Consider the following 10,975-nt stretch of genomic DNA (forward strand, 5'->3'; position numbering starts at 1 on the left):
CAACCTAATTTCAACTCTAATGACTCTAACAAATTTATAAACTCTTTTTCACACATTAATGCTCATAAACATGTGGGCAATTACAAATTTCCACAAAAAATTTAAAGAAAAACAATGCCAAAACCGTAATATATCCACTTTAGTCCACATTTCATTCAACATTAGAAAAAAAGGAAAAAAATACAAACCAAAAGCAATTGAGCGTAATTAAAGCATGCTCTGATACCACATGACGGAACACGAGACATATGCAACAGAATAAGCATCTAATTACACTCTAATTGCTTCTAATTAAAAGGAAATTAGTATGCAAATGTAAAAAAAAAGTTAGTAAACTAAAAAGGATAGTGTACAACCTTTGTAGCTCCCGAAAAATGTTTTTTCTTGCTGAATCTCGACCCGAACTCTATTGGACTACCACTAGAGTTTTGTTGCTATTCTCTGGACTCAGAACCGGGTTGTAGGACCCGGTGAATGAAGGAATGAAAAGAGAAGAAAGGGAGGTTCAAGGTTAATGTGAGAAAAAGGGTATTTTGGTGAGAATTTGGAAACCAAAATTATAGAAAATTCAGCTTGCTAAAAACGAAAGAAGAAGAAATTTGTTTTATAAAACTTCTTTTTATAAAGCAATTACATGCATCTAATGCATGTAAAAACTCACCAAAAATCAACACCTCACAAAGCACTAAACCAAAGTAGGCTATGTGTCATTCTATAATGTTTACATATAGTCCACTTAATTTAGTGGGATTATCCAACAAAAATGTTGGATAATTCCACTAACTCTAGTCAACGGCAAAATGGTCTTTTTCCATTTGGTCAAAGTCAAACTTTGACTTTCCCTAGCGAAAAAGCCAACCCTTTGACTTTTTACAGTTTTGACCCTCTTGACTAATTTTGACCTCCCGAACATGAATCAGCATTCATATTTTCAAAATTCAAATCACATTTAAATATAGAGTGCCATACAAAAAACTGATAGTGATATCACATATACTTGTCGGTTTTACTACCTTTTCTTAATTCGAACAATTCAAATTAATCCAACATACTGTTCTAAGTTTAATCCATATGAGCTAGCAGAGGGACCTAATGAACCTACAGATCATGGGCTCCAAAAATACGAGATTAACTGGTAAAACTCTTTAACCTAATTAATCAACATTTGTTAACTAACGGGTCATTCCACTAAAGTCCCGTAGTTGATCTCCCCTCACTGTAGATATATTTCTGTCCATCTGATATAACCATAGCTAGTAAGTCAATCTTTCACAGGTTGTTCGTGGTCTTGGCTAGGTCAAAATACCGTTTTACCCCTGAGAACACTTCTTGTACCTTTAGTCCCACTGAACCTCTAAAGAACAATTGATTTGTTGTCCAACCAACAAATCGAGTCCCTCTCAGCTTAGTGAGAGGGTGGGTCTCTCTGTTTTAATTTCGAAGTCAGCACTTAAGGGAACAACCTATCTACTACCACTAGAGACGAGTAGAAGTGAAGTCCGTCTTGCACTCTATGTCCCCAGCTATTTACCCGGTCTTACCCCTGAAATGGGAGGCTTATTGAGCCAGCGTTGTTGAGTTGCTCTCACCCATGCAGATCTAAGGATAATCCCGAATAAACAGGAGTTCATAGTTAGCTCAGGATTGAGATCGCGTTACCTAGGTCATCAAATTTGAATTAGTCAGTTTTATACAGTAAATGGTGTTATAAAGAAAAAGTAACTAAGTCATGGTCCAATCTTATACAAACTTATTGCATAGGATGCCCCCACTCACATATCTCTATATGAACGATTTAGGATCACATTGTTTGTACTAACTACAAAGTAAGCTGCATCCATAGTGTCCCCAGAACAAGGCGCCCAACCTTATCCCTATACTATAGACCATTTTAGGCTATATACTCAAACTTGATCCATGTTTTATGTCATCACATAAAGTTCAAGTCTACATTAAATAGCCTCAGGACCTTAGTTTATTGGATTCAAGATTACAATTTCAATAACAATTTTATCGAAAAACAAAACAAAATATGTTTATCAATTTACAAACTACGAGTTTTAGGACATAAAATCCAACAGGTTATCATATTTATTTATAATTATTAATTGTTTGATAATTAATTTCCTTTCTCTCTCTAACCACCCTTAGTGGGAATTTAATTAGTTTTTGTGGCTTTTGGAATAAAATAAAATATAATTTTATGATTCCAATAGACAAGCATTCACGTTTTGAAAGACTACACGATTTGCTTGAGTGTCTATGAGATAGACACTTAGACTACATGATTGAGAATTCTTTATGTGCGATAGAGTTATCTTCCTCAATCGTCTTCCTCCTCCAACTCCAAAGCACCCTCCTAACAAAAATAGCCAGAGCCCACCAATTCTGGATTCTCACACCGAGAATACCAAGGTAATTAAGTGGTAGTGTCCTCTTTTGGTTCAAGAGTTGCGTTGGTTCTTACTGTTGTTTTGAGTGTTCATGTTGTTCAATGTGTTCATGAACGTACGAAGGATTTACTTGAAGAAAAGTTCTTCAAAGGTATAATCTTTTGAACCTTGGTTTTGTTAAAAAGCATGTTGTAATTTACTTAAAGTGCATAATCTGTCTGTATTTACTGTAAATGTATGTGTTCAATCGAAATGTGATTTGGATGATCTGCTTCTGCTTAAAGGTTCTCTGTAAAACGAGTTTCTGCAATTGGTATCAGAGCCCGGATGTGTTCTAATTTTCAAATTCCATTTTTTGTTTTGAATCGTTTACAGTTTGGTGGGTTTTACTTCTGCATTGCATTTAATGGTTAAATGGATGTGGATGTTGTTGATGGATGTTTCGGGATAGTTGTCTCTATTTTGTCTTTCCTTTTCATTTACAAAAGTTAATTATAAGGGCCCTTACGTTTTTTGGCATTAAAGCTTGCAATCAAGTCTGTATTCATTTAGAGTTTAGAGTCGTTCGTGAAGCAGCAGAGCAAAGGTTGTAGTTCATTTCGATGGAGAAGACAAAACGATGGTCACGTCGTGTAACTTAAGCTAGACGGTCGTTTAGATTTGGCTATGCATTCGTGTACAGTTGTTCTGCATGATCGTGTAACATTTTCTAAACGATCGCATAGCTAATGCTACGTGATTGTGTAAAGTGTTTACTCGATCATGTTGTGTTGGTTGCATGATTGCATAGGTGATCGAGGGGTAAACAATCGTGTGGTATTTGATACTCGATGCAAGGCATGCATGCTAAACGTGTAGGCTATCATGCTCATCGCGCCAGTAGCTACACGATCGAATAATATACGATCCTCGACTCTTGCTACTCGATCGTGTAGACTATCATGCCCATCGCATAGTCGTTAGCTAGCTCGACGCAGGCTGCTCGATCACGTGGACTTTCATGCTCATCACATAGTCCTAAACTACATGATTGATGCTATACGATCGTTTACACTCGATGCTCGTTGCTCGACGATCAGAAAATTTGCTACATGATCAAGTTATGAGGCTTCAAGGTGAGGGGCTCAAGACTCGATTCACCTGTTCCAAACCGATTGACTCAAACTTTTGTAATAGATTAACATTTCTTTTTCAATTTTTAGATAAACTATCCCGATCCATCAATTTTATTTAAATATGCATATGATGTAAGTTTCTCTTATATGCCATAATGTATGTCATATAGTTTTAAAACCCACCATAGGTTATGTATTTTATTTTTTTTTATTTTTTTTTTTGCATCATTTTATATTATAAGTGTTATAATATATTAGTATGCATGATTAAATTACTTAAAGCATGCTCATGCATCATATAATATAAAAGTTATAATATATGCATGCATTATAGCATATCCATGCATCATTTACATTATAAATGTTATAATATAAGGTTGTATGTATGTATGGAACGTATGCTTAGTTCATTACTTTCTTATATAAACATTATATATATTAGTAATGAATGAACATTGCATGAAGCATGACACTTAGGTTTATTTATAAATGTTACAAATACCTTATGTATATCTAGTTAGCAATGTTGAATGGTTTTAATTGTTTCATTTTTATAAAAGTTATAATTAAGATAAACATACATTAATGAAATTAGAATTAAAATCAATTATAAAGAGATGCATGCAAACCTTAGACTTTAATCATCTTTTAAAAATGTTTTAAATTTTGATTGAGATAGACTTAAGATCACATTTCTAATAAGATTAGAAATCTAAGTTTAATCTTGTAAATCGGTTGATAACTTGTAGAAATACAAGTTATTTATATCGTTTTATTTAGATTATGTGGCAAAAAAAAAAGGGAAAAGTTGCATCAATCGTATAGAAATTGGCTTAGAAACGCGAAAATAGTAAAGTGTCGTAAACACACCTGCTAACCCCATTGCGATGGCAAAATGGAATGTCCAAGTCTTTTTTTTGTAGGAAACAGGTCACCGCATGCGACATCCGCTCGAGGACAAAGAATGAACAACGCATTCGCACTGCATGCAGAGGGCAATCAAGAATGAAAAAGAACAACGCAATTTCAACACATGCGACGATCGATCATGGACGCAAACGATCAACGCATTTATACCGCATGCGGCAATCGATAAAAAGATCAAAGCAATTACACCGCATGCGATGATCAATCGTAGATGAAAAGAGTGACGCATTCGCAAAGACTTCTGAAATTGTACAGCTTTTCTGTTGTACGATTCTAACAAATTAAATGTGGAGCAAAACGGACGTTTCCACTAAGCCAGGGCAGGAAAAATCATCTTTTCTAAGTGGGACCACTGATATAGAAGGTGCCAAGGTCTATAAATAGCTACATCAAATTCAAAGAAAGGAGGTTGGTCTGAAGAGACAACTTAGAGAAAATTCGGGGAGAAAGATGAGACAAGAACGAAAGGTAAGTCTCTGGAGCAAGCATTCATTCCCATTCCCGAAGAAGAAGCTCTGTGTAAAGATCACTTCTACCTGGAAAACAAGCCTGAGAAGGAAGCTTTCCACTCCATTCCTACCATACGTCGGCAAGCAAATCGTCTCCGATCGGGATCCGAGTCAAGACATTGACACGCTTTCTGTATTTTGTTCTAACTTTCTATTCATTTACTGTGTTCATCTCTAATCTTTCATTCACTATCTATAACAAATGCTTATCTTTAGAATTTAATATCATTATCATATTCATCATCATCTCTCTGTTCTTCACCATACATTTATCATCCATTTCCTTCACCATGTGTAACTAATCCCCAGGGTAAGGTTTAAGGATTAAGCAAGTAAGTTCATCCTTGTTGAAGAAATCAGCTAAGTTTAGCTAACGCATGCTCGACGGCATCTTCACCTGTGAAAGCAGAAGTGAAGATGTTATTCCGTCTCTCAAAAGAAGGTTGGAAGAATGTGTTAACTGAAGCGAGAAGTATTTCCAGAGATGGAAATAACCTTGCTTTCACAATGTTCATCCCTGTTTCACCATAGACATATGGGAACGTGGCTGATCACTGAAAGGTGGAAGCCAAGGGAAAGTGGAACCTTAGTTGCGTCCTCAACAACATTGACGAACTTGCGATGTCCTTTCCCTCAACCCATTCTCTTTCTGACACATGTCATAAGACATGCCACCGCATTCATCAGATACTTTTGCACATCTTCACAGCCAGTCCTCAACTTGTATATTTAATTGTTAATTACCGCACTTTATTTTATTACCGAACTTTATTTTATCACCACAATTTACTTATCATCACATTTTATTATCGCACTTTATTTATCATCGCATTCTATTCTTTATCGTAATTTACTCTCTACTGCATTTTACTTTTCTCAAATCAATTCATTATTCTTTTTGTTTACCGGTCACATATATTACATCAGTATCGCATTAATCACCGTAATTCCCGTGTTCGACCTCATATTACTTTAAGAAACTTGTGTTGGAATTATACTTAGTTCCAACGTAAGAAAACTTGTGACACGCGCACACTACACGAACGCATACAACGAAAGCATCTAAGCATCACCGCATACATTATTTAGAACGTAGTATCGCATATTATTATTATCGCAAAGCGCATACGTCAGCAACCTCATAAGTTGTTTGACCATACACGATCAACGAATATTCATCAATTCAAGCATTACATCGATTTAGTAGGATTAAATTGATTCTAATAAAATATTAAATATGTAACAAATTTATCTATAAGGGACCTTTTGGCTAAGGCTGATTCTGGTTAGGCTGAGGTACTTAAGTCGATGGAAACGTCGCACCCCTACCTGCAAACCTACCTGGAAAGGTGAATTAGATAGATTGTTATATACATGAAAATTTGATGAAAGTTTGTTAAAGAGTTTAATAAGACTTGAATCAAACTTGTTTAATCAAAACAAGTGTTGTTTTTTAGCAAATTAAACAAACCACTTAGTTAAAATCAGTAGTCGGATTTTCTAAGTTAATGAACCCTAGGTAGAACACATTCAGTGGGAGGTAAATGGGGTATATGATACTTCACTTTACTTCTACACGTTTCTCCCTAAAAGTATACACCATGAGATCTATTCTCGGCCTCGAGGCACTTCAGGAGTGTCCCCCTATGGGTGGCATTTGGGTAAGTCAATACCAAGGTGAATAAAGAGAATGTTCATAGTAAGTGGGAGCAGGACGTGTGACAACATATCCTTCAGTCTCTCTCATTAGGTCGGATAAAGTTTTTGTGCATCGCCTTGTGGCACCTTGGGAGTGTCCTCCTAAAGGATGGCAGTTTTGCACAACTCTTTATTTGATCTCCAGAAATGGATAGGTTGCTTTAGTCTCTTGTCCTAATCGGCTTTTTCCTAAGGTTGACTCATTAGGATGGGACTCTAGGGCCTAAAATGAGGGGTTACACTTACACAAAATTGTTAAGGATGTTAACAAATTCTGGACCAAATAATGGTGATGGACCAAACAATGGTGACTCTTAGATTCAGATACAAGGAGTTTTTTCTGTCTAATGGTTGAGATTGTCTCATTCCAGTGAAAGGGCAATTGATCACCTTACGGTGACTTTTGTCCTACCTCATCGGAGCATCATTGCAAAATAGATGCCACTTAGGGTACATTAGAACTATTTTGCTAAAATTGATTGGTTTTCTAAAAGTGATTTAATGCAAGTAGACTTAATTAAGTTTGTTCATTTTTTCAGAAATTTAAAAATGGTTACCGTTACACTTTTTTAACTTGTCGCTGATAAACTGACTGGCGAAAATTAGGCTAGTTAGAAAAATACTATTAACATGATACTAATCATCAATGACCTCCGTTTCTTCCTTATGGAGGAATGTTCTCCTATTCCACCTCCTACCGTTGCTCGAAACGTTTGAGAGGCGTACGAGCACTGGACACGGGTGAACGAAAAGGCCCAATCGTATATCTTGGTCAGCCTTAACGATGTTTTAGCCAAGAAGCATGAGCCCATGATCACTGCATGTGAGATCATGGAGTCCCTGAGGGGAATGTTCAGACAACCGTCCACGCAGCTCAGACGCAACGCTCTAAAGTACATCTTTAATTTACGGATGAAGGAGGGAACATTTGTTTGGGAACATGTTCTCAACATGATGGTCCTCTTCAACGTGGCGGAGATGAACAGGTCGACCATCGATGAGACAAGCCAGGTTAGCATAATTCTGGAGTCATTACCAGAAAGCTTCCTTCACTTCATTAGCAACGTTGTTCTGAACAGGGTTGATTACAACCTTACAACTCTACTCAATGAGTTGTAAACTTTCCAATCTTTGTTGAAAAGCAAGGAGAAGAAGGTTGGTGAAGCATATGTTGCTTCATCTTCCAAAAAGTTCATAAAGGTTTGACTTTTGGAACTAAGTCTGCACCTTCTTCATCCGGTACCAGAAAGTGGAAAAAGAAGAAGGGTGGTAAAGGGAAGGCACCTGCTAACCCCCAACCTTCTGCTCCTAGAGGTAGGCAACAAGTGAGGGTTGACAAAGGAAACTGTTTTCATTGCAACCAGCATGAGCACTGGAAGCGGAACTGCCCATGATATTTGGCTAAGAAGAAGAAAGCCAAACAAGGTAAATATGATTTAATAGTTTTGGAAACTTGTTTAGTGGAGAATGATGATTTTGCATGGATTATTGACTTTGGGACCACTAACCATGTTTTTTCTTCATTTCAGGGAATTAGTTCCTAGTGGCAGCTTGATGCTGGTGAGATGATGATGCGAGTTGGAACCGGACACGTCGTCTCAGCTGTGGTAGTGGAAGGTCTCCGGTTGACTTTACATAATAGATTTCTCATTCTAAATGATATATATGTAGCTCCCGATTTAAAGAGGAACTTAATTTCTGTAAAGTCTTTGCTTGAATGTAATTATCAACTAAATTTTTCTGTTAATAAAATGTTTATTTTGAAAAATGGTGTTGATATATGTTTAGCTCAACTGGAAAGTAATTTGCATGTGCTAAAACCGTTAGCAACAAATGCCCTCCATAATATAGAGATGTTTAAAACTGTTGTAACTCAAAATAAATGACTTAAAATTTCTCCTAAAGAAAACACTCAACTTGGCACCTAATATTAAGACATATTAATCTCAATAGGATTGAAAGGTTGGTGAAGCATGGACTTCTAAGCGAATTAGAAGAAAATTCTTTATCTATGTATGAGTCATGCCTTGAAGGCAAAATGACTAAAAGATCATTTACTAGAAAATGTTATAGGGTCAAAGAGCCTTTAGAGCTAGTGCATTCAGACCTTTGTGGTCTGATGAATGTACGAGCCAGGGGAGGTTATGAATATTTCATCATTTTCACTGATGATTATTCAAGGTATGGGTACATTTATTCAAGGAATAGTTTTCCAACTCTCAGCATCTGGTACACCTTAGCAGAATAGTGTATCAGAAAGGAGAAATCAAACCCTGTTGGACATGGTTCAGTCCATGATGAATTACGCTTCCTTACCTGACTCGTTTTGGGTTATGCAGTGGAGACTGCAACTTATATCCTGAACTGTGTTCCCTCCAAAAGTGTTACCAGAACACCTTTGAAGTTATGGAATGGTCATAAAGCTAGTTTATGTCATTTCCGTATCTGAGGTTGCCCAGCACATGTGCTTGAAGCTAATCCTAAAAGGTTAGGGTTAGGATTAAATAGCGCAAGAGAGAGTCTTTCCCGCTCCGTGGGGTACGAAATTACGCTATTGGAACTACGTTCAAGGTTCTGTCTATTTGTAGGCTACCCCAAAGGAATACGAGGAGATTATTTTTAAGATCCTAAAGAAAACAAAGTGTTTGTATCGACAAATGCTACTTTTCTTGAGGAGGATCATATAAGGGAGCACAGATCTAGAAGCAAAATCGTGTTGAATGAGCTTTCCAAAGAAACTACTGAATCTTCAACAAGAGTTGTTGGAGAGCCAATTTGAAGTGTATGCAATTGTCTTAATTTGCGAATTGAACTACTTAAGAACTATTGAGCCAATTTGAAAATCCGTTGGCAAGTTCCTCTTCTTTTTAGAACTCTTGAAATTTTGGCATTAGTTGTCAAACTATGCTATTGTTTTGAATGCTCTGTAATATTATAACTAAACATTTGTATATTTGACTAAACTCCTCTAAATCCTACTTCCATCTTACTTTTTAATTTTGCCACATATACTTTGTTTTAATAAGTGGCATCATTGCTAACCTTTGTTTTTATTGTCTATACAATTTTATTGTATACAACAAAACGAATAAGAGACTCCATTGTAATGTAGATTGTTGTTTATAGTGACAGTATAAGTTAAGGTCATAACTTGGGCCCGATTTGATAATCATTTTGTTGTTATAACTTGAGCATTAGATTACTTGTATCATACATGCAGGAAAAAAATGTAATTAAAAAAGGAAGGAAATAATTCAACTTTAATGGTTGATTTGCTAATACAAGATTTATGCAACGGTAAGAAATTAGGAGAGGATTAAGTTGGATGACAGCACAATAATATTCAATCAGTGGCTCTAAATGGAAGGTCTTGACCAACTTCAATATTGATTTGTTTCATTTTAGGGATAGAATGAGGCTTTGCATATAGATGAAGATGATGACTCAAATGGCTCTTAAATGTATTCCACCTCCTACTTGCCAAATTGTATATTCATAGTGGTATTTGGTGAGTTTTGAAAGACACACATTGAATAAAATCCATGAAAATAGGAGAAAGTGAAGAATTTAGAGAAATTTCTTATTTTATATTTTGTGAATTTATTTTATTTTATTTATTTATATATTATGTTTAATTTATTGTATTATTTATTATATTATATTTATTTTAATATTATATTTTATTGGTAGCATGTTATTATTGTACTCCTCAAATTCACACACATTTTTATTCTCATGCATTCTTACCATCCATTAGACTTTACCCATGAAATTACAATTACCTAAAAGAGTACATTATTATATATGTGTACTCTGTTAAACAATTTGACAAAATAAAATAATGTTATGAGAATTAATTTGTCAATAAATGTAAACAAAATTTTGTCAAAAAGAAAACCAAATGTAAACAAAACAACAAAAAAACCAAAAAAAAAAATGATACCAAAAAAACGAAACGTCGACAGCAGGGTTCGAACCTGCGCGGGCGAAGCCCAACAGATTTCAAGTCTGTCTCCTTAACCACTCGGACATATCGACATTGACGTCTGGATCAAGATTTATTTTAATTATTGTTAAACTTTACACATAATTTTGAATTGTTTTTCTCCATAAGTTTACATATTTATTGTTTAATAATCATTCTAATTGTGTTTATTATATTTTCTCTGTGTGAAGTTGCATTTAATTATCCAAACGTAGGTTATTTTTCAGTCATAACTTTTTTGTGTGAGTTTAATTTTGTATTATTTTTTATTCTTAGTGTTGAAAATTCAAACCAAGAGGCTTTAAATTTAAGTTGGGAGATTGTATGTAGAAATTTGAATAGAATTTG

General features: G+C 35.4%; 1 non-coding gene across 1 annotated transcript; it reads right to left on the reverse strand.

Moving 5' to 3' along the window:
• Window positions 1-10,598: 10,598 nt before the first annotated feature.
• On the reverse strand, window positions 10,599-10,680 carry TRNAS-UGA (transfer RNA serine (anticodon UGA)). The gene has a single exon. It is a non-coding gene; the product is annotated as a tRNA-Ser (tRNA).
• Window positions 10,681-10,975: the final 295 nt, after the last annotated feature.

This window comes from Benincasa hispida, chromosome 6, assembly GCF_027475165.1.
Source record: "Benincasa hispida cultivar pf3 chromosome 6, pf3_genome.v1.1, whole genome shotgun sequence".
NCBI classification, from domain to species: domain Eukaryota; kingdom Viridiplantae; phylum Streptophyta; class Magnoliopsida; order Cucurbitales; family Cucurbitaceae; genus Benincasa; species Benincasa hispida.